The sequence below is a fragment of the Quercus lobata genome, chromosome 3, assembly GCF_001633185.2.
Source record: "Quercus lobata isolate SW786 chromosome 3, ValleyOak3.0 Primary Assembly, whole genome shotgun sequence".
Lineage (NCBI taxonomy): Eukaryota > Viridiplantae > Streptophyta > Magnoliopsida > Fagales > Fagaceae > Quercus > Quercus lobata.
Genome location: NC_044906.1, coordinates 5,932,940 through 5,958,419, shown reverse-complemented (window position 1 = coordinate 5,958,419; position 25,480 = coordinate 5,932,940). Strand labels below are relative to the sequence as shown.

General features: G+C 39.3%; 1 pseudogene across 1 annotated transcript; it reads right to left on the bottom strand.

Annotated features, from left to right (window-relative positions):
• Positions 1–625: 625 nt before the first annotated feature.
• Positions 626–11,506, bottom strand: LOC115980185 (annotated as a pseudogene). Its single transcript, XR_004089338.1, has 8 exons — positions 11,311–11,506; positions 11,086–11,181; positions 4,098–5,260; positions 1,933–2,054; positions 1,616–1,826; positions 1,265–1,501; positions 1,040–1,191; positions 626–934 (listed from the first exon to the last, which is right to left on the bottom strand). The product of XR_004089338.1 is annotated as a G-type lectin S-receptor-like serine/threonine-protein kinase At4g27290 (transcript).
• Between the last annotated feature and the right edge of the window lie 13,974 nt (positions 11,507–25,480).

Below are 25,480 nucleotides of genomic sequence, written 5' to 3'. Positions count from 1 at the left end.
TGAATGTCTAATCTTGAACCCGTGACCTATTGCTTTTGGCAAAACACTTGTCATCACACCAAGGCTCCACCTCTAAATTAAATATGTATAAAAGAAAAATGATCTACCAATAAGGTAACTAGTAACATAAAGTTTGAGTTGAAGGAGGATACTGTTATATATATATATATGTATATATACCAATAAGGTAACTAGTAACATAAAGTTTGAGTTGAAGGAGGATACTGTTATATATAGATATATATATATATATATATATATATATATGTAGAAATTAATCCACAAAAAAAAAAAAAAAAAAAAAAAAAAACGACCTCAGAAGGAACTCTGCTTCACCATAGCCATTGAAACTTTTTCTCAAGAATAGTAACTTTACCTGCCTTTTCGCTTGGCCAACATTTTGTCCAACCATTGGCAAAAATAAATGACATAAATTCCTACTAATCGGAACCGGCAATCGAGGCTCTCGTTTCTCCCTCTCTCTTATCTACTAGAATTCTAATGCACACCCCAACTTCACCCCCCATGATCAACTCAAGATGCCACAAACTTTGAACTTCTGAATCTTACATCTCATTTCTTGATGAACATCAACTTATCCCAATTGCAACGGCTAATGTTTCCTTTATCTCGCTTCCGTCACTGTTATAGTGAGTGCACTTTCAGTATGGCATCCTTCTACACTTGTTGACACATCTGTATCATTGGAACTCCTTTCTATGAAGAAACCAGGCTGTTTAGGCTGAGGAAGTGGTGGCCCCTCATTTCCCATCATGTAAACCACTGATGACATTGCTGGTCTATCTTCTGGAAGTTTCTGAACACATAGTAGACCCACTTGAATGCATCCTAGCACTCGAGATTTAACATATGATTCCTTCAAACATGGATCCATTATCTCCAAAGCTTTGTTTTCATTCCACAGAAGCCAAGCCTAAAGAATTACAATTTGCATGGGCTAAGTGTGAATCATAAAAGCTAAAGATGCACAATCTAAGCAAGAGAAAGAACAGTGTGATTTCTAATTAGATGTACCTACATGCCCCAAAAGATTATGGTGATGATCTGGATGGGAAAACCCCCTGTTCTTTTTGCCACTGAGTATCTCTAACATTAGTACGCCAAGACTAAAGACATCTGATTTAATTGAAAATTTTCCATCATTTGCATACTCTGGAGACATGTATCCATTGTGCAAAATATTCAAAACTCATTACTTGAAAATCAAGAAACACTTTATAGGCAATTGTTTATAGAACTTACTATGTCCCAATTACTCGCTTTGTTTTTGCTTCCATTTGATCCCCTCCAAAGATTCTTGCTATACCAAAGTCTGAAATTTTGGGGTTCAATTCATGATCAAGTAAAATGTTACTAGTTTTGAGATCCCTATGAATAATTCTTAATCTGGAGTCTTGATGGAGATAAAGTAGTCCCCTTGCAATTCCCGTGACAATTTGAAAGCGCTTCTGCCAATCCAATGATGCTCTCCCATTCTGATTTGCCATTCATTTTACCACCAAAACAATTAGGGTTACTTGTTATAGAAATAACACAGGGGCCTTTGTTTTGTATTTAGTGTGTTACAACGGAAAAATCCGAGTTAGAGTTAGACCAAAAATAAAATAGTCCAAACTTTTGTTGGGCATATACTCATAGATTAGCATCCTTTCTTCTCCTTCAATGCAACAGCCCAGAAGCTTAACTAGATTCCGATGTTGAAGTTTGGATATCATAATAACTTCATTCACAAACTCTTCAAGACCTTGGTTGGAACTATTTGAGAGCCTCTTCACTGCTATTTCTTGTCCTAATAATAGCTCACCCTTCAAGTTTTGATGATATGGAAATATTTACAAAAGAGAGAGAGAGAGAGAGTTAGATCTAGGTATCTCACTAAAAAAAAGAACAATAGCGCCAAGATTATATTACCTTGTAAACAGGACCAAAACCGCCCTCTCCTATCTTATTTGTGCCAGAGAAGTTATTTGTTGACCTCACAATGGTAACAAAATCAAACAATGGTATGTCCAAATCTTCCTTGGTTCTTTTTCCTATAAAATTGGAAGACTTTATGATTTAAAACTATTGCAAGTGGGTGTTTAATTTCCAAAGTATATGTAGCAAACGCCAATTGAAAATACAGCAGAGTAATTTTGATAAAGGTTTTAGGGTGAGTTTGGTTCAGCTTTTTGAAAAAGTGCATAATGAAAAAGTGGAACTTTGTAAAAGTGCATAATGAAAAAGTGGAGTTTCAAAAAGCTGAGTGTTTGGTAAAAACTGTTAAAAAGTGCATAATGAAAAAGCTGAGTGTTTGGCTAGCAATTATAAAAGTGGCTTTTTGAGGGGTAAATGACCAAAAAGGACAATGTATACATAAGGGAATTTATTTCATCCTTTTTTTTTTTATGTGAGTTTATTTCATACTTAAATCAATTACTTCATCATACTTAAATCAATTTTTCTCTTTCTAAAAAAATTATTTTTTTCTTACCAATATTAGCTAATAATAACCTACCACTTAAGATTTATTGTGAAAGTATTGTAAAAATATTGTGATAAAAATTGATACTAATTTTAATTTGAACGTACTATTAAAATTATTTTTTTCTCTTTCTAAAAAAATTATTTTTTCTCACAAGTGTTAGCTAATAATAACCTACTACTTAATATTTATTGTGAAAATATTGTGATAATATTTCCTTCTTTTTTATTTTTTTTCTTCTCCACTCACTTACCGCATTTTCTTCTTTTTTTTTTCTTTTTTTTTTTCCCTCTTTTTTTCCAGTCCACACACGTACCCACCCTTTTCCTTTATTTCCTTCTTTCCTTTCTTTTTCCATATCACTTCTCCAAGTTCCAGAACGTCCCAAAGAGCTCTCCTTCTTCCTCTTTTTTTTTTTTCTTAGCTCTTCGTCTACATGATTCTTTCCCTCTATCCCATCAAAACACACAAACTTAAAGGTCGCACACACCACACCATTTGATTCTCATCAAACGAAGATAGAGGGGAAATCCAAAAGGGAGGAATGGGTCAGATCGGTGCTTGATCTCTGCCTTCACCGCTGCCTGTCTTCCTCTCCACCGTTGCTTGATCTCTTCCCCACTGCCAACGACATGCGGCGGAAATGGGTCAGCTCGGTTTTTTTTTTTGGTTATGATTTCATTATTGGGTTCCTTTGTAAAATTGTGTAAAATTGGTTTGATTTTGTTGATTTTGTGTTTGGATTATCAAATGTTGAAATGGGTTGTGGTGGTAGACCGGTGATTGTTGGGTGGTGCTCTGTTTGTATTTGGTTGATACTTTCTTGACCGGTGTTGGTCTGTAACAGAGGAGCGGAGAAGAGAAAAGGGCAAAGTTTATTGGTGATGGGTATTTCGGTATTTTCAATATTGCAACGGTAATAATACAAAACGCGCAGAGCGCGTTTTCATTCCGCGTTTTCCCTCAATTTTTTCTAAAAGTTCAAAACGCAACTTTTATAAAAAAGTTGCGTTTTGAGCTTACCAAACACAAAACTGGGTTGAGCTTTTTTGAAAAAGCGCTTTTTGGGCTTCAAATGTTGAACCAAACGGGCATTTAGTTAGGACAAGGAATTTACTAGCCTCGTTGTCAACAATATGTATATACACACAAGGGTGTACCTCTTTTCCTCGTTCTATTCTTCCAAATTATGAAGCAGCACGCCAGACCAAAAAACAAGCACCCCACAAGTTATTGATATGATCAGTAGTTTCTTCTCCTTCAGACTGGAATAACCTAATTTGTCTAGAATAGATGGTAATCAAATATTAAATAATGAAACTCGAAATTCAAAATAACCCAGTTTCTCTAGTTCATTTCAGGTGCATGCGTGGCAGTCCACAAGTAAATTTACTATTGGTTCGGATGATTTTTAATATGCAGGGGATACCTAAAGTGAAATAAGCAAATTCTCTAGCCATTTCGTTTTGAGCATTCAAATGTATGATTCAAGGGTAAGGGATCTACCTTTCTGATCTAAATTACTGCACATTAAGGTTTTTGGGGGCTGGTGTAATGAACTTTAGATTTGGAAAGAACTATTGAAGTAATATGATAATGAGTTTTCACATACCTAGTTCTGAAGCTGCCTCTCTAATATAAATAGCCTGTTCCCCTTTCTCATCGAACTCTCTTATGTCAATTAAATCACCAAACCACATCAAACAACCAGTGCCTCTATTTCTAATATCTGAGTTAGCATAAGCCGTACAAGAGCAGTTCTTCAAGCACTCTGACTCACATTCTTTAAGGCTCGTGCTTGTGTTCAACCAAAACTGGACCAAGTCTGGCGATTTCACTCCTTCAAGTTTCAGAAACCCTTCTCCCTTCTGGCATGTCAGTGGTAGCCTTCTCATGCAACCACCAGTCCAATTAAGCACTTCCCACTCCTTCTGATGTTTTGGAACAAATCCCTTCAAACACTCACAAATTGGCCTTTTGCTTATTTTACAAATTCCATTAGCGCCACACTGTGCATAATCATCACAGAGATCATTCGGTATAGAATACATTACACCCCATTCGCCACTCCCTTCATTCAACAAAAGACGTTGGACTAAACCCGACTCAGTCAAAGTAACTTTTGTAACAATAGAATTATCAGTAGCCTCATACATGTAATACAATTCATCCTTGTTATACACAATACTGGGCTTAAAAACTGGGTTTATGATCGTAACAGCACCACTAAATTGTTGTCCATTCCTCAGACCAGTGCGAAACTTCTTCTCTGATCCCTTGCGAAAAACAAGTTGAGGCAACCCCAGATTGTCAAATGTGTAAGTAAATTCCCCCCTAGAAGGGTCAGTAGCATTTTTCCAAGACGTTAAGAATCGGTTAAGACCAGTCCTAAAATTCCAACCCATCTTCATGCCAGGTGTCTGATGGGAAATCAAAACTTTGCCATATATAGGAGAAACTTTCAGTATTAGTATTAGCCTTCTCTCTAACCACAAAGTTTCCAGACTCTAAAAGCTGGGCGATGGGCATTTCTGCTCCTGAAGAATTGGAGGACCAAGCAGTGTGATTATTTTGGTCTGTAATGATGAGATTTCCATTTTCAGCCAAAGTCAAAGCTCCGTATGAATCTGGAAGTGGGATTTCTTGATCTGTTGGCAACCCATACAATGGTACGTGGAAATTTTTTATACCATACACCCAGATACAGGTTCCTGGAATTACCAAGAGAGAAGAAACCCAACTCGAACCTTTGGCTGGGGGAAACTAAGGTCTCCCCTTGATGATGAATTACATTGAAGCTATGATATCAGCTCCAGTGGAGAACTCTAATAAGACTAGAGAAAGAAAGAAGATGAATGAAAAGCTCTGCATTTGCTTTTGAAAAGAAGTGGACTCTTGGAACTTGCAGGCAGCTTTTGACATTGATAGTGTAATATTATAACATTACGCTAACGCTATTAACCACAAGGACCACAAGTAGCTGATATTTTTGGTAACCTTTATTGACTTGATCTTTGAAAAAACTAGCAAAATAACTTTTGGAACAAAACCCCGGATTTTGGAACCAAACCCCGGGGGGGGGGGGGGGGGGGGGGGGGTGTGAGATTTTGGAACAAAACCCGGGAGGGGGGGGGGGGTGGGGCAATATTAGTAAGTTGTGATAAAAATTATAATCATAACATTACTATTTTTTAAAAAAAACAAATAAATTGGATTAAACTAAATACATTGAGAGAAATACTCACAGCAGCATTTTGTAATATTTTATATAATATGGTTTTAGATAGTGTTGTACATATATTATAAAGAAAAAGTAAACTAAATTAGAGTAAAAAAACATATACATTTTGAGATGTTAAAAATTAATTTAATTGTTTCATTACATATTTATAGCTTTCTCAAGGTAAGATTATTATTATTATTATTTTTTAAATCATGAAACCAAAAATAAATGCAAAAGAGTAACGGGATCATGAAAATAACTAATTTGTATTGTGTACACATATTTCATACTATGAAATGAAAGTATGTCAAACTCTCTCACTGTCTTCCACTCATCGATAGTATGGGCAAGTGTGTATGCATGTGTGTCTTATAGATGATTTAAAACTATGGTAGAATATAGCTTTATATTGCATAACAAATATTCTCTCTACTTATATACCCAAAACAAAAACTATCAAACCAAATTATCCAAACCTAAATCATATTTAATCCCCTAATTTAAATAGGAAAAAAAAATACCCATAGGGGTTTGGGCGTCTTGATGGTGGTGGGAGGCCAATATGACGGAGGCAGCAACCCCTCAAATTTCTATTTCTCTCTCTTTCAAATGTTTTGTTAGTTTCAGGTATTTTTTTATGATAATATTTAGTGAAACAATGCATTTTATTTAGGCGAAACTACACTGCTAGTTACTAAAATTTATCTACTAAGTGCTATTGGTCCCTAAAATTTGAAATGCTTTTCTGTTCCCTCTATTAATTTCCGTTAGTTTTTTTTCCTATGTGTCTAACGGAAAAATGAGGTGGCACTTTTTGAAAGATATGGCTTAATATTTTATATTAAAAAATTACATAGGATAAATTTTGATTAGAATCCATTTTAAGCGTTGGGTTAACCCAATACACCCAGATCAAAAACATACAAAACATCAAACCCGGAGATATTTTGGGTGCTTGAAGGCTTAATTTGGGCGAGTTGGGGACTTTGGCCCCGTGGCTATAGGGGTCTCTTCGTCTCGTCTGTGTTTCACGCTCAATTGCTTGTGCAATTGTTTCATGCTTGCAATTCTTTTATCAATTTTCAGCTATGCTACCAAGTTTGTGAAATGTGAGTTTCAAATTTTTGAGAAATGGATTGGAAATGTAAAATATAAACAAACAAAACAATGAATGATAGATTTGTGAAATAGGGTTGGGAGATTTTATTTTTCTTTTTGATCTATCAAGATTTATGACCAGCTATGCTATTGCTAATTGTTAACTATTTCTTAAAAAGCAATTACGTGGCTATGGGAATGGGGATGGAGTAATTAGAAAGGGAAAGAGAAGGGTTTGGAATTTTGGAGCCGCTGTGCAATAGAATTTGCTGCCATGGACTAACGAGGGGAAGAATATTGCTATGATTCTCATTGTTAGAGCATTCTCATCAACAATTGTAAAAATTTTAGCATTTACAATTTCAAAACACTACTTTTACAATTTTAACGCCTTATTTTAAAATATACCAAACATCAAACATTCTATTTTTTTTACAACTTCATTTAAATATTATTTCTTTAATATTTTTATTCATTTTTTTTTCTCACTCTCCCTCTGTCTCTCTCTCCCACTGTCTCTCCATCTTTCTCAACCCACAGCTAGCCACTGCTAGCCACCACGGCAGCCCAGCCTCACCCCAATGCCAATAGCCACCACAAAACCCACCACCACCCATACCCAACTTAACCCAACCAAACCTATGACCCATCACCATCCACGGCCAAAAACCCACCACCAAAACCACACCCACGGCCAAACACCACCGCCCACAACCTCAACCCCCAACCACCAAAATCACAAACAAAAACAAACCCAAAATCAAATCATAAACCCAAAGCCAAACCATAAAACTCATACCCACCCACCATCAACCACCACCGGTCCACCGCAAAAAACCATCAAACAAATACCCACCACCACTGACCCACCACAAACCATACGCATCCAAAACCAAATCACAAACCCACCACCTAAAACCAAATCACAAACCCACCAAAATATGCCCAAATCGGAACCAAAGGCGTGAGATAACCCAAAACGCCAAATCCATAACCCACACAACCACTGCCGAATCTACCATCAAATCACAAACTAAAAAAAATAAATAAATAAATAAAAAGAAACCACTGGAATAGAGATCGGCTTGGCTTGATGCTCTGGCCTGGGTTTCATCAGAAAGGGAGATAGAGATGTCAAGCAGTGGGAGTGAGAGAGCAGAGAAATGGTTGGCTTAGAGCAAGAATGAGAGACAGAGAAGAAACGGAAATGAGAAAAATAGAAATAATAAGAAGAAAAGAAAGTGGGCCCCACCTGAATAAAAAAAATAATATAAATTTTACAATTTGTGAACAGAGTGGTCTCAAATTTAAGATTGCATTGTTCATCAATGCCAAATATTATGGCATTTAAAACACTTGATGAATGTGGTTTTTTAGAGTTTGGTGTGTTAAATGACAAATATTTGGCATTTGACACACTTGATGGGGAATGCTCTTAGTAATTTACATGCATTTCTCCTTGTGATTTTAGCATTTCTTGACATATGTGGGACCTGTATAGTGTTTTTTCGGAGCTCTCTCTTTCAGGCTGAGCTATGTTGCAGTGCCAGATGGAGTGGAACCTGGAGAAGTGAAGAATATGAAGATTAAGGCTTAGATCGTGTTCTATCTCTCCAGTATCAGGTTTGGTGTGTTTTGATTTGGATGTGTTGGGCTAACCCATCACTTAAAACAGGTTCAGGTAAAAGTTTACTAATGTATAAGTTTTTGATAAAAATAATGTGTCAGTCATTTAAAATATGCCACCTCATTTTTCCGTATACATAGGCATAGAAATAACGGAAGTTAATGAATGGACCAATAGAGCTTATTTTTAAAACTTTAGGGGCTAATATTGCTCATTTCAAACTTTAGGGACCAATAGTGCTCAGTAGGTAAACTTTAGGAACTAACAATATAGTTTTGCCTTTTATTTAACAATCCACATCGTTTTTGTGTCTTTCTATCTCTCTTCAGGACCTTATTTAGTTAGTTATTACTATTAGTCCTTAATTATTATTATTTTTCTTTTTTAAAATATTAAAATGGTGAGTATGCTAAAAGACATAAAGAAGAGAAAAAAAATGTGGTGTAAGCTTAGGCAATTAATGAGAGACTAATGAGATAACAGTAAAATAATTTAATATAAACTTTTGGATAAAAATTAAAAAAAAAAAAAAAAAAAAAAAAAAAACACACCTTAATGAAAGAGGTAATCAGCATAAGTCTCAAAAACTTTGTGATGGGAATTTATCATACGTACAAAATAAGCATAGTTTTTTTTTTTTTTTTTTAATAATCTTTTTAAAAAAAAAAAAAAAGAAGACTATTGCTATTGTGTTCATCCTTATAAGAATTTAAGCACAAATTAAATTTTCAGTATTTTTGACAATTCTTCTTTGATTCCTTTATAATTTCTATATTGTGTTGGTTTAAATGAATTTTTTCTCAAGCTTTTAAAGGATGGACTTCAGATAAGATGTTCAACTTTTATACGCCAAGTGTACGGCACTAGGCCCCCAAAGCCATTTGGGCCTTAGACCCAAGCTGAACAGTATGTCCTGCGGTTCTTGACACTTATGTCAGAGAAACTGGGTTTAATGCCCACTATGGCCATGGGAACAAATCTTGCAGTATCATGTCAAGCCCAAAACCTATTGGGCCGGTCTTTGAAATAGGTACTTGTCAGTTTGTGGCCGGGTAGTTGCTCGGTGCGTCCATCTCATATGCGCATGAGTGCTCGAGAATGCCCTATCCTGGGTGCTTGGCGACTCCTTGGCAAATTCCTATACCGAACATCATCCCTTCCTTAAAGTAGGAATTAGTTCCAATGCCACTCACACCACACTTCCAACTAAACATCTACTTAGCGATAACAATATTGGACCTCCATTCCCACTAGCCTTAAGAGTAATCATGATTTTCCCACTAATTTTGGACTATAAATATACGAGGCCAAGGAAAGGAAATGGTTGTTGAAAGTCTGAAAGGAGAGTCTCATGTCTAGATTAAGAGCTACAAAGGGTGAAAGGAAAGCAGTCCAGAGATTGTAGAAATATTGCTAGGTCTCTAAGTTAGAATCACCCAGAGTAGGAAATCCAAAGCCCACATTATAAGTATATTGTGATCCCAAGAACGAGACTGATCCATTAAGCTTGTTTAAGGTGCGCAAAACTGGCGCCGTCTGTGGGAACCTCCTACAAAGCCGTGGTTTGGCCAAGACCCACCCTCGAAAGATGTCTGGAAGATGATCAGAAGGTTTTGCTGAAAGTAGTTTAGTGGGATCGTCTCGGGGATCCACGTGGCGAGAGCGAAGGAAAAAAAGGCACGAAGACAGGGAGTATGAACACGAGGAAGAACAGTTCGGCCTTGGAGAGGGGTCATACCAGACGAACCGAGCAGCATCAGATGTTTCGGGGCATAGGCAATTGGATGAAAGAGATGAAGAGCTTGAACAGTTGCATAGACTGGTAAAAGATTTGGAGCTGGAGGCAAGGGACAGACACCGAAAAGGGGACCGAGATAACCCAGCGGCAGGATCTATGAGCGGAGGAGATCGCTTTGGTTGGGGGTCTAAACAGTCCGGTTCCCATCGACACCAGGACCGTTCACATTCAAGGGAGTCCCGTAGGTGCCAAGACCGTTCGCATTCACGAAAGTCCCACCGACATCGGGAACGTTCACGATCATGGGAGTATGAAAAAGGGAGTTCAGATTCACCGAAAGAGCGACGGCCCTAAAATGCGACCATGGATGCTATGAGCTGCGCCTTACGAAAAGCTGCCCAGTCGCCCTTCTCAGATGACATTGAACGGGCCCCAATGCCATATAGGTTCACCTAACCACCTTTTAATTCCTACGATAGGAAGACGAACCCTGTGGAGCACGTAGCCATTATATCCAAATGATGTCTCTACACACTCATAACAATGCGCTGATGTGCAAGGTTTTTCCCTCGAGCCTTGGACCCACAGCATTGAGATGGTTCAATGCGTTACGAAAGGGTTCCATTCACAGTTTTACCGAGTTAATCTAGGAGTTCGGCGCACGGTTTGTAACCTGCAGCCAAGTACCGCAACCGATGGACGCGTTGCTTTCTATGAAAATGAGGGTTGGGGAAACCCTTTGCAGTTATGCCAGTCGGTATTGGGAGCTTTACAATGAGATAGGTGGACGCAACGAAAAGATTGCAGCAAGCACCTTTAGGATGGGACTCCCCAAGGAATCCGAACTATGGGAGTCACTGACGAAGAAGCCTCCCGAGGGTATGAGGTAGCTAATGAGGCGCATAGAGGAGTACAAGCGTCTCGAAGATGATTGGCTGCAAAGTAAGGGCAAGGCTCCATTAATGAATCGCCCTTAGCAGCCCGAATTTCAGTCCTGACCCCTAAAAGATCTAAGAATACAAGAATTAGAAGTACAGATAGGAAAGGTGAATGTGACGTTCAAAGAGCCGGTACACAAGATCGTAGACCGGATTAAGAATAAGCCATATTTTAGGTGGCCGAACAAGATGGGGGGCAACCCATCTCGATGAAACCAAAGCTTGTATTGTACGTATCACAAGGATAAGGGTCATACCACCAAGCAATGTCAGGTGCTGAAAGACCATCTAGGGCAGCTAGTGAAGGCAGGATATCTGAAGGAGTTTGTGGTGGATTCCAAAAATCGGGGTATCGACCAAGGCGCCTAATAGAGGGGAAATCCTCTCCCACCACCATTAGGAGTGATTGAAGTTATCCACGTTGCCCTAAGGGGTACGATCATAACTAGTAGAGGAGTACTGACTATAGTATCCACGGGCAACTGCATAGGAGAGCAATCGCCTAAGAAAAAGATGAAGATTAAACGAGAGCCCATTGCCTTTGGTGATGAGGACTTAGAGGGAACGGTCTAGCCACACGACGATACGTTGGTAGTTACGGCCTGGATAAGTGGTTTCTTGGTTAAAAGAGTGATGGTAGACCAAGGAAGTGGGACCGATGTGATGTATTTGGACCTATTCAAAGGGCTTGGGTTAAAAACCCGGGACCTATCAAAGTATGATACGCCGTTGGTCGGGTTTGACGGCAGGATGGTTGCTCCTGAGGGACAAATCTTCCTTCCCGTGAATATGGAAGGAAAGGAGGTGATGGTAACATTCATAGTAGTCAATTCATTTTCACCATACACGGCGATCTTGGGACGGTCGTAGATCCATGCAATGGGGGCTATTCCGTCCACCCTGCATGTAAAGGTTAAATTTCCCACCAAGCAAGGCGTAGCCGTGGTAAGAGAGAGCCAGCAAGTTGTCAGGCAATGCCTGGTGGCTGCAGTTAATAAGAAGAAGGAACAGACTGAGAAGAAGGGAGGCGCCGAGAAGGCCCCTTCATAGCAATTACAGAATCCCCAGGAGGGGTTAGGGGCTAGTTATGCCGAGCAGTTAATTAGAGTAAAGATACTACTAGATGTTGATCGGTATTTTCAGGTGGAGGCAAGCATGACGAATGAGGATAAGGTAGAGACGTTGCTATTCTTGATACGGAACGTGGACGTATTCGCTTGGAACCCGTATGAGGTGCCTGGGGTTGATCCCGAGTTCATCGTCCACAAGTTTAATGTAGACCCGTCATTCCTTCCAAAGAAGCAGAAGCCAAGAAGGTCGGCCAAGGAGCATTTTGAGGTGGTAAGGCAGGAGGTCGTGAAGTTGAAAGAGGCCGGGGCAATAAAGGAGATCTTCTTCCCAGATTGGCTGGCAAATACCGTGGTGGTTAAAAAGAAGAATGGCAAGTGGAGAGTCTGTGTAGATTTCACGGATTTGAACTGAGCATGCCCCAAGGATCCTTTCCTTATGCCAAAAATAGATCAGTTGGTAAATGCGACCTTCGGGCACTCGAGGATGAGTTTTTTGGACGCTTTTCAAGGCTACCATCAAATCGCATTAGCTGCCGAGGACCAGGAGAAGACAACATTCATCTCCCCTGACGCAAATTACCACTACACCGTGATGCACTTCAGGCTGAAGAATGCCGGGGCAACTTATCAGAGAATAATGACTAGAATGTTTCGGAACAAGATCGGGCATACAGTTGAAGTATATATCGACGACATGGTGGTAAAAGGTAAGTAGGAGGCACGGCATGTAGAGGATCTTCAAGGTGTATTCGAAGTGCTTCGGCAACATAAGATACGCCTGAACGCGGACAAATGTGCCTTTGGAGTAGGTGCTGGTAAAATCCTTGGTTATCTAATCACCAATCGCGAGATAGAAGTCAACCCTGACCAGATCGATGCTGTGCAGCGCCTGAAACCCCCAAGCAATCCGAAGGAGGTATAGATCTTGACCGGGATGTTAACTGCCCTTAACCGGTTCATTTCTAAATTTGCTAATTGCTGCCGTCCGTTCTACCAATTCCTGAAGAAATGGAAGGGATTTCAATGGAATGAGGAGTGTGAAAGAGCTTTCCAAGACTTGAAAGAATATTTGATGCGAGCACCCATGTTGGCCGCCCCAAAGCCCGGGAAGGACTTGTTCATGTACCTCTCGGTGTCTGATCATGCCGTGAGTGCCGTGCTTTTAAGAGACCGGGGGATGCAGCAGCCTATGTACTACATTAGCAAAACTATGGTCGACGTTGAGACTAGATACCTGCCTCTAGAGAAGTTGGTATTAGCATTGAATGCTACCAGGAAGTTACCTCATTATTTTTAAGTCCATACTATTTACGTCTTAACTGAGTACCCTTTGCAGTCATTGTTGAAGAGATCTAATTTCACGGGAAGGATAGCCAAATGGGGGACACAATTGGGATCCTTTGATATAAGGTACAGGCCACGGAGTTTGGTGAAAGCTTGCTGACTTCATTGTGGATTGTCCACCAAAGGGCAAGCCAGAGATCGTTTGTCATATAGAGCATCACCCATGAAGGGTATTTGTGGACGGCGCGTCGAGCTCAATGGGGGCCGGTGCCGTGATTGTCATCATCACCCCGGAAGGAGTATGGTTGGAGCATTCTTTTAGGCTAGGATTCAAGGCCTCCAACAACGAAGCTAAGTACGAGGCCTTGCTCGTCGGGATGAGAACCGAATTGGATATGGGCTCCCAGGCTGCAGAAGTTTATTCAGATTCTCGGCTAGTTGTTAGCCAGGTGCAAGGCAGATTTGAAGCCAGGGATTCTCGAATGAAACAATACTTACAGGTGGTGAAACGAGTCATGAATAAGTTTCGCACGGCAAGTGTAGCTCAGATTCCCCGGGGATAGAATAGACATGCCGATTCTCTAGCCACACTGGCATCATCAGTAATGAAGGACGTCCCACGGTTAATTAAGGTGGAGCTCTTAGTGGAGCGGAGTATTGATACAGCGATTGGTGTTGATGTCACGATGGTCTCGCCAGCCGAATGGTGTTGGATGGACCCAATTATTGACTACTTAACTGAGGATCGAGTCCTTAATGTCCGTCATTTTTTGCCTTGTCACCAAATAGGCGAAGGCGAAGGGTTGGGTAAGAATCGGCTGACTGTCATTTTTTTCCTTGTCACCAACTGGGCGGAGGCGGAGGCGTTGGCCAATATTAGGGACGTAGATGTCAAAAAGATCGTGTGGAAGAACATCATAACGAGGTTTAGGGTGCCGGACTCTCTTATATTGGATAACGGACTGCAGTTCGATAGCAAGGCCTTCCGAGAGTTTTGTAGTGGTCTTGGCATCAGGAACAGGTACTCCACCCCGGTGTATCCTCAAAGTAATGGACAAGCTGAAGCCACTAACAAGGCGATTATAAACGAATTGAAGAAAAGGCAAGACGATGCAAAGGGCAGGTGGGCCGAGGAGCTGCTGAGAGTTTTGTTGGTGTATCGAATGACTCCCAGTAGATCAACAGGAGAAACCCCGTTCTCCTTAACATACGGGGCAGAGGCCATGATACCGGCCGAGGTGAACCTGTGTAGTACTTGGGTCAAAGAATTTACTTTAGTCCGTAACGATGGATTTATGGTGGAATGTTTGGATTTGTTAAAAGAACACTGAGAAGTTGCGACCATTCGGATTGCTGAGTATCAATAGAAACTCGCCTAGCGCTACAATCGTTGTGTAAAGACAAGGGAGTTCAGTGCCGGAGACCTGGTACTACAGAAGGCAGTGGGGAACATGCGGGATACGAACGCTGGGAAGTTAACCCCTACTTGGGAAGGGCCTTACAGGATTACTACTATCGCAGGAGTGGGGGCTTACTACTTGGAGGATCTAGACGAAAGATCGCTTCCCCAGTCGTGGAATGTCTACAACTTGAAGAAATTCTACCACTGACCCGTTGAACACAGGAGCGTAAATTAAATGCAACATTGTATATATGCTTTATGGAGAAATATTAAGATGACGTCTTTTTTCGCAGGTGCGTTAAAATTTCATTATTTGATCTATTAGCACCGGCCAACGGGTAAAGAAAAGTCAAGGAAACCGAAGAACCATGTTTCACATTAAGGACAGAAACCTGTCCCCGGTTCGATTCCCATCACCGGACAGGTGGAAACCTTAATCAAAAATTCTAAGGACAGAAACTCGTCCTCGGTTCGATTCCCATCATCGGACAGGTGGAAACCTTAAATTAAAAATTCTAAGGACAGAAACCTATCCCCGGTGCAATTCCCATCACTGGACAGGTGGAAACCTTAAATTAAAAAATCTAAGGATAGAAACCTATCCCTGGTTCGATTCCCATCACCAGACAAGTGGAAATCTTAAATTAAAAATTCTAAGGACAGAAACCTGTTCCCAGTTTGATTCCCTTCATCGGACAAGTGGAAACCTTAAATTAAAAATACTAAAGACAGAAACTTGTCCCCGGTTTGATTCCCATCACGGAACAGGTGGAAACCTTAAATTAAAAATTCTAAGGACAGAAACCTATCCTCGATTCGATTCCCATGACTGAACAGATGGAAATCTTAAATTAAAAATTCTAAGAACAGAAACCTGTCCCCGGTTCAATTCCCTTCACCGGACAAGTGGAAACCTTAAATTAAAAATACTAAAGACAGAAATATGTCCACAGATTGATTCCCATCACCGGACAGGTGAAAATCTTAACCAAAAATCTCAAGGACAGAAACCTGTCCCTGGTTTGATTCCCTTCACTAGATAGGTGGAAACCTTAAATTAAAAATACTAAGGATAGAAACTTGTCCCTGGTTCGATTCCCATCACCGGACAGGTGGAAACCTTAAATTAAAAATTCTAAGGACAGAAACCTGTCCCCGATTCGATTCCCTTCACTGAACAGGTGGAAACCTTAAATTAAAAATACTAAGGACAGAAACATGTCCACAGTTCAATTCCCATCACCGGACAGGTGAAAATCTTAACCAAAAATCTCAAGGACAGAAACCTGTCCCTGGTTTGATTCCCAGCACCAGACAGGTGGACACCTTAATTAAAAATATCAAGGACAGAAACCTGTCCCCAGTTTGATTCCCATCACCGGACAAGTGGAAACCTTAAATTAAAAATATTAAAACCGAGAAGCAAAGCTATTAATGCAAACAGAAATAAATAAAATAAAACCATTGTTCAGTCACCACAGCCCGGTGACCGTAGGAAAATGAGTCCGAAAATAAGTAGAAAGAAATTTAAAAACCATTGTTCGGTCACCACAGCCCGGTGACCCTAAGCAAACCATAAAAAGAGCAAATAAAGTAAAGGAAAATATAAAAGAAATGACTAGTTTAATCATAAATTTTAAACGGATGGGTCGACAGTTGGGGGCTGTGCTGCTTCATCGGCTGGCTGAATAAGAATGTCCTCAGTCTATGGCTGTTGAGATTGCCCATCATCGGCAGCATGAAGGATGCTAGAAACCTCTGGATCAACATGAGCGTCAATCGCTTGGACCAGTTCCCTCATGCTGGTAGCTTCCTCCTCGTCCACGACATCTGTCTGACTCTAGGAAGGAGGTGGAGGAGCCGTGTATGGGATCTGACTTAGGTCTCTCAAAGGAGAGTCATCGGCCACTCCCATCACTTAGAGGGCCGCTAGCCAACCCTCCCCGAACGCATGAAGCTGGGCTTGATGAACAACAGGCTCCGCAGACTTCTCGGCGTCTACAGATCCCTTGTCGTACCACTTATTTTCGCAGGCTTCAAGGGCAGCTTTGAGGTCAGCTATTTGGTCGGCTTGGGCCAAGTTAAGACTATTCGCCTCTGCTAATTTCAGCTCAACACCCTCTAGCCGGCTCTCCACCTCAGCTCTTCTTTTCTCCGCCAATTGATGAGCTTTCTCCAAGGATTGAGCTTTCTTCTCCGTAGCCTTGGCAGCCTTGCTTTTCTCCTTCACACTATCATTGGTAACGTCCTTCAAAGCTTTTTCCCGCTCGGCATTCTCGGCGAGCTCCTTCAATCTCTCACCAAGGATATGAGTCATCTGTGCGGACTAGTAACACAATAACAAGTGTTAGAATAAAAGAATACTTCCTGTATTTAAGTAAATGAACAAAAAGGGAGAGAGAAACTATCGTGATGGTGTGCCACTGTAGCCTTTGCACCAACGAATCCTCATCCCCTTCAAAGAAAAAGCGAACATCCTCGAGCAGCAGTAAGTTGTGCACTAGGCTCTGTGCCACCCTTCCCCCCTCGCCCTTATCCCACACTATTACACTGGCCGTGACTGGCAGAGGCCCCTTTCAAAGCTTGAAGGTAGGCTGCTAGGGGACTACGGGCTGGGAGGAGGACGCTAGATTCCCACCAGCTTGAACGGTAGACAACGATTTGGCAAGTGACTCCCGGATCATGATCCCGCTGGACGGCTGAGGTGGGGTCTTTGATGGGGCATCGCCTAGAGCCTTTGGCGATTAATCGTCAAGGCGTTTTTTCTTTTTTGCACAGTTGGAAGAGGGAGGAGGAAGAGCTCGGCCCTTGCTTTAGGGTTGTTGAGACTCGGCGGAAGGTTGGGAGCCAGGTAAGAATTGGCTGACCGTCATTTTTTGCCTTGTCACCATTTCGGCATCTGGGTCTACCTCGGCTGCTTCTTGTTCGGCTGGCGAGACCAGATCTACCTATTTTTCAACAAGAACGTGCTCTTGATGGCTCCGAGAGACGCACTTGGCAGATTTGTCCTTGATCGGGGTAAGATCTTCTATGGTTATATAACGAGAACCGAGGTCCCGGGCTTCACCAAGGGTCAGCTTTGGGGGGAGGAAGTTTGCGTGCCGCACATCTATGTAAGACTGCAAAGGGCTGTCTAGTAATAAGTCTTGACTAAAGGGTTGCTAAGTCTTGTACACAGGGACGTAACCGAGTATGAGATGCGATGCCCGGAGCTGCCAGTCAGTGTGAACAAATATTTCGAACCTGAGGACAAAATTCAAGTCCCTTACGTGCACCACCCTAAGGTTCGGGACGAATTCTTTGCTGTTTGCAACAAAGGAACACAATAAGTTAGTACCCGATTGGATAAAACAAACGGAAGTAAACAAAAAGGAAAATAAGATGGACGGTTAGGCAATACGAACCAACTTCGCGTGGCGAAAGTGGGCAGGGGAGCTCATCAGCAAACCAATTGCCGCTCACCCGGACAAACTCCCCGACTAAGTTTCTATTTGATTCAGGCAGGCATGAAATCAGCCGTACCCGGTAATCCCTAACTTTCAAATAATAGTGGGTGGTTTAATTTTTGCACAAGCTATACATGAAATTTATGTCATGGTGGTTCAACTGCAAACCGTATAACTAATTCAACCTATCAACGCAACTAACTACCCGGTAAAAGTTGGGAGGAAGCTGCTTCGGGCTCAAACTGTAAAACCTAAGGGTATTAAGTAAGAGTGGGCTCACTGGAAATCTAACCCCACCCTCCGAGATTGCCATCAAAGGGAAGAAGGCGGTACTTGACCGGAAGCGCCTGTAAAGAGCAATCTCGCTCTCATGGCAATATGCCACATTCACATCCTCAAGGATGTTGAATGTCTGCCTAAAAGTGGCTAGAGATGCCCTAGTATTTAATAGATAAGCGAAACCCATCCTAAACTCTAGAAATTGAAAGAAAAGACTAAAACAAGAGAGAAAGGTAGAGAAACTTACTTTGGGCTCTAAAAGGAAGGGTGCTCTGGGCTGGAGGGTGAACACATAGAGAACTATGCACGGCAGGGAGGAAATTTGGTGAGCGAAGAATGTAAAAGTGGGAAAATGATTCAAAATGAGCTATTTATAAGGGCTAAAAAGGATAGAATAAATTCCATTTAATAAATAAATGGCGAGAAACTCTATGAATCCCTTCACAGACGCCACACGCGCGCCACCTTGGTTCACGAATTGTCAGGTAATAATAACGGCCCAGCCAAACTTCAGATACAATGCATCTTTTGAGGGCACCTTAATTAATCTCTCAACCGCCTAATGACTACTAATTGAACTTCCCGAGTCGCTGCTGTCCCTTGAACTCCTTGATTCACCCTTGGGCTCCGAGCACGAATCAAGGGGGGGCTAATGTACGGCACCAGGCCCCTAGAGCCATTTGGGCCTTAGACCCAAGCTGAACAGTATGTCCCGCGGTTCCTGACACTTATGTCAGAGAAACTGGGCTTAAGGCCCACTAAGGCCATGGGAGCAAATCCTGCAGTATCATGTCAGGCCCAAAACCTGTTGGGCTGGTCTTTGAAATAGGTACTTGTCAATTCGTGGCTGGGAAGTTGCCCGCTGCGTCCATCTCATATGCACATGAGTGCTTGGGAAGGCCCTATCCTGGGTGCTTAGCGACTCCTTGGCAAATTCCTACGCCGAACATCATCCCTTCCTTGAAGTAGGAACCAATTCCAATGCCACTCACACTACACTCCCAACTAAACATTCACTTAGCGATAACAATATTGGACCTCCATTCCCACTAGCCCTGAGAGTAATCATGATTTCTCACTAATTTTGGACTATAAATATACGAGGCCAAGGAAAAGAAATGGTTGTTGAAAGTCTAAAAGGAGAGTCTCATGTCTAGATTAAGAGCTACAAAGGGTGAGAGGAAAGTAGTCCAAAGATTGTAGAAATATTGCTGTCTCTAAGTTAGAATCACCCAAAGTAGGAAATCCAAAGCCTACATTATAAGTATATTGTGAGCCTAAGAACGAGACTAATCCATTAAGCTCGTTTAAGGTGCGCACACCAAGCATTGATTGTAAGTCTTGTACATGGAACATATTAAGATAAGAAATTAAGAATATGGTCCATTTTGGTCAGCCTTAGCTTGATTTGTCTAGACATCAATATTCTCTCTTGCTAAAAGTTTGACTTATTTTAGGCGAAAGTTTCCTTGATTATTACTTGTATACAAAATTCCAAGATCATTAAATTGAAATAGGTCCCTTACTGACCTAACCAATTGGAATAGGATGAAATTTCTTCTCATCCACACTAAACGTTGTGAACACTCCAAATTTTTTCTGCATCTCATAATGATACGTTGTGGAAAGGTGTCATCCAAGTCCAACATGATTGAGAGTTGTAGTTGAGACCATGGCCCAAAAGCTGTACTATTCAATTCTTTGCGAGAAAAATTAAACACTCATCTATATATATAATAATAGATGAAGCTAAAAGAAACTCAAATTAGAATTCCAAATTAAAGTTACAATTTTGCGCAATGTGTGTTAAATTATTTATTCTTAAAGAGTTTTATTTCTTAATTTTAAAATAAAATGTGGGACCACATTATAAACATTCAACCAAGTGTGTTATTAAGTACAAAAACCAAAAAGTCTATAATAAATGAATCATTAAAAAGAAAAGTGTCTCAGAATAATTAAAAAAAATGGACAATTTACATTTTATACCTAATAATATCCTTACAAATTTTTTTAAAGAGTTAACAAAATTTTAAAATGTCTATCAATAATATTTAAATTTTATATATATATATATATATATATAGGAATTATATTATGCATTTTATTGTATATCTTTAAGTGTATCCATACATATGCATGGAGTTACAAGCTAGTTTGATATAACAGGAGACAATGGAATTTGAAACCATATACACTGGAGTTCAATTTTGCACCATGTGTCCCATCTAATTTTTTTAATTTTTATAGCAAGTGAATTATTGGGTACAAAAACTAAAGAGTCTAAATCTAATTAAATTCTAAATCACACACACACACACACACACACACACATATATATATATATATAATTGTGATTATTTTTAAATGTACATGTGCATATACATGGGATTACACACTATTTTTATAAAATGGATGTATCAATTTTTAACCACAAAATAGAGAAATAATTAGGAAATTGATTTATTACCTTTTTGACATGACACTAATTAGATTCATTACCATGTTAATTTACAAGATTTTTATAATATAATTGGTAATAACTTTAACTTCTTAAAAAAATGATTATGTAAAAAATTGACATTTGGATTTTTGTTTTCTTAAAATTTTCATTTTAAAATTAGGTAAATAGTATTTTTTTTTTTTTTTTTTAGATGATGTTCATGAGCACTTTAACTAAAAAGTCAAAACTTAAACCCCATTTGGTTGCCGAGAAAGCAAAGGAAAATAAAAGAAAAGAAATTATCAATTTCTGCTAATAAAATGACATCTCATTTACTTATGGAGATGCAAATAATATATTTTCAAATATTTTATTTTTTTTTCTAATTAAGGACACTTGATAATTCAAAGGATAGCTTAGATGGCATAAAAATATTATTTTGATATTAATGTTAGATACATCAATTCTTTTTCATGTACCGCTTAATAATAAGAATTATTTTGACACAATAAGAAAAGTTTAGAAACAAAATTGACACATTTAAGATGTTAAAAACCATTTTGACACATAGTACAATTAAATATTAAATTCAATAAGGATGTGATTTAAAACCCAAGTTTTACACCCTCCAATCCCAACATGACACATCATCTTATTACATATTAAAGAATAAGCATAACCACACTCAATCAATTATAATACTCATCTAAAAATTCAGCCAAATTGGGAGTTTATTAAGATGTTATTAATTGTGGTATGATGTACTGAGTTTTAAGTAAAAAACTGATGTGACAGTCTCTTATTAGATGGTGTAAAACATGAATTTTACACCCCATTCTTACCAAATTCAGACTCTTTTTATTAATATCCTCAAAACACTTTTTTTTTATTAGCTGAATTTGGAAACTAATATCCCGTTTGGTTGTAAGGGAGATGAAAAGGAAAGAAGGGAGGAAAAAGTAAGAGAAGGGAAAGGGAAGAAGAGAGAGTTGTACATAGAAGGATTGCATTAATACAATTTCTTCGAAAAAAAGGTCTTCTTTGAAAAAATAATGGGACTATCTGAAGGATTGTGCTAAGAAAATTTCTAGAACACAAACTTTACACAAAATTATAGGTTGTGAGAAAAGTATGAAACTTCATTAAAAAAGAAAAAAAAACTATGAAATATTGGCTAATTGGTCAAATTGTGCATTCTCACTTTTTAATAGAAAACTGAAAAGTGAAAACGCTTGGGGCCATCATAGCACATATTGATATAGAAAAACTTAATGCAAGAGGTAAAAAAAGGCTAAATGCAAAGTTAGAGCACCACTTGGCAAGACCTCATACACTCCCCGTATGAGGTCTTTGCTTTTATATATATAAATATATTGATTGTGCTCTGCCAGCATGCTAATTGCTAAGACCCTTGCTATCTCAACATACATCATTAAATTCCATCAAAAGCTTCATTAGATTCAGCTATCAATAATCAAAATCTAGGATATCTGATAAAAGATCAAAATGAAGCTTTGTACATGGTTTGTAAGACAATTTTTTTTTAATTTTTTTGTTTTTTACTCTATTTGAGCAAACCATATAGATAATCACTACTGTAGGTGGGCAAAAAGGCCGGCCTATTCCCAGACCAATTCAAGCCCATCTAAGGTTAGATCAACTTAAGATTGATCCACTCTAACTAGGTAAATATTGAGATATTTTAAGAGGACCCTACCTCAGTAGAGCACTCCAATAATTGTCTATTGCAGCCGAGGACATAAAGCAGTGCCTTGGGGGAATCTGTCTACTGAACACAAGATTTGGCATCAAGCACAAGTTATTAGAAAATCATTTCAACATCAAGGCTATAGGTTTTATTCCTAATACACTATTAAACACATTGGAATAGTAACCAAGACACCCAAACTCCATGAGTAGAGAGACCCACATATTTGTAAGATATTCTCTCATCATGATAGGTCCATTAAGGCAAGGGCATAAAAACAAAGGGAGGGGCAAAGAAAAAGGGGTTGGAACAGAACTTTGGGGAGAGAAACACTAGAGAAAAGTGAGAGATTAGAGCACAATACTTGGGTAAGGTAATCCAACTCGGACACCAAAAGGGGGAGATATTCATCTCGGACAATCACATTTCCAGCAAAAAATCACTGCACCCCTTTCTTAAACCATCAACTACTAGCCAAACTTCTTCTAGGACCTCCCATTGTGGGCCAAACCCAGGGCATAATACAAATTAATTGAGGGGTTTAGGCCTAATGGGCCCAAGGTTGCTGGGAAGACACCACCATAACTACATATGTCAAGGGATAACCAAAGAAGCACAACTTCATCATCGCCAAACATGAATACAATAAAATCCATGTGTTTATACCTTACATGTTAAATTCACAACTAATATGTCCGAGAAGCCTATATTGTTTATATGTGATGGTGGATTCATATATGCTAATAAAAATCATACAGAAAAGCTCATTAGTTTTTTTTTTTTTTTTTTTTTTCCTGAAAAAAAGCTAATTAGTTTACATACTCAATCAACTAGCAACTTTGACCTCCAAAAGCAAGAAAATTACTTCTAGAACACAAAAAGAGGCCAGGGAAGCAAATCCTAAATGCACCTTGTTTAGGGCAAAAAACCGAGGACCCTAGTTTGGGTTGGGCCTTTATCCGAGACAATTTTGTAAGAGATGGGAATTTGGAGTAACAGTTAAATAAGAATAGGGCCCTAATCAAGAGAATGAAAAAATAAAAACTTGGACCAAACTTATAAAGAACAAATATTTCATGGTTTATTATGATTTCCTCAAAATGTTCGAGGAGTGTTTTTGTTAGGAAAGGAATGCAAGATATGTCTCTTTTGGATATTACAAAGGTCTAGATTTTCTTTCTATCTTTCTCTCTCTAAAAAAAATAATAAATAAATAAACCGATCCATGAATAAGGAAGATCTTTTCCTATTTATAGTTTTAGTGCCTCCATCTCAACCATCAACCTATAGAGTGGATAATTCTTCAGGCAAGATACTTGTCCCATCTTCCTTCTCCCCTCCTTTTGAGGCTATGTTGAATAGGTAATAGGCTATTAGGACATTGTTCAGAGGGGTCATTTAGTTATTAATGCGACATGCTTGGTTGGTATAGTGCATTTGATGTTGAGGAGACAATGGCTTTGTTAGGAAGCTTCTTCCAACCTTTTCTCAGACTAGTTATTGTTACTTTCATCAGTAGTCATCTTCGGCATGACTTGACAATTCCCAATCCTCTTCACATGATTCCTAACTCATCTCCTTCCTTAGATTCAAATTTTCCTCAAACTACTTGAGCCCAATTCTTCCATAGGAATGTATACATTCGTTCAACCCTTCCTGATTCCAACCTAGGCCCATTCTCTGTTATGTCTCAAGATCACGTGGAGCCAAACGGGAATCACGTGCAGTCAAGTAGTGAAATAGTTGCAGAAAGTGGCTAGAGATAAGAATTATAAGAAGATAAGGATATTGCCTCAAGTTTAGATGTTATCGTTTGAATTATTATTGATTGTTATTTGAATTAGGATTGTTATTTGAATTATGAATTAGGATAAGGAGCTATCTTGCGATAGGCTCTGTTAGATAGGATTTGGGTTATCTCTTGTATTTGAATTCCAATTCATCTTGTATTTAAGAGCATAAAGTGAAATAAGAGGCAAGCAGAACTTTAATCCCAAATATCTCTCTCTTTCCCTATAATTTCTAGGAGGGTAGTCGCCTCGAATACGACTAAGTTATCCATTAGATTGCAGTTTATTGCATTCTCCTTTAACTCATCTTGACCCACACACACCTATTAAACCAAAATTGAAGATTTCACTTACAACTTGGTCTATCTATCTTCTGGCATAGTTGTAGTCACCAAAATTTTCTGTGATACTTTGTCCCTTAAAGTTGCATCTGCATTGTTGGAGATTCTCTCTATGAAGAAACCAGGCTATTTAGGTTGAGGCAGAACTACACCTTCGTTCAACAACATAGATATCACACATTATATCGTTGGCTCGTTGATCTACCTTCAAGAAACTTTTGGACACATAGTAACGAACTTGAATAGATCTTAGTACTTGAAATCTTGAACGTGAATCCTCCAAACATGTATCCAACAGTTCCGAAGGCTTGGTCCTTCCACAACAACCATGCCTAGAATAATTACAATTTACAATCCAAATGCTACCAAGTCACCCATAAGGAGAGGGTGTATTTTCCACTTACATGTCCCAGAAGGTTATGATGGTGATTTGGGTGAGAGAACCCTCTATTTCTTATGCCACTCACTACTATCTTTAATATAAGCACACCCAGGATATCAAATTTCACAGAAAATGTTCCTCAGTTGCACATATAGCCACTGCACAAAAATCAAATGCCCCACAATTTTTTCTTCTTATTATTATAATCAGAAAGTTACAAATGCAA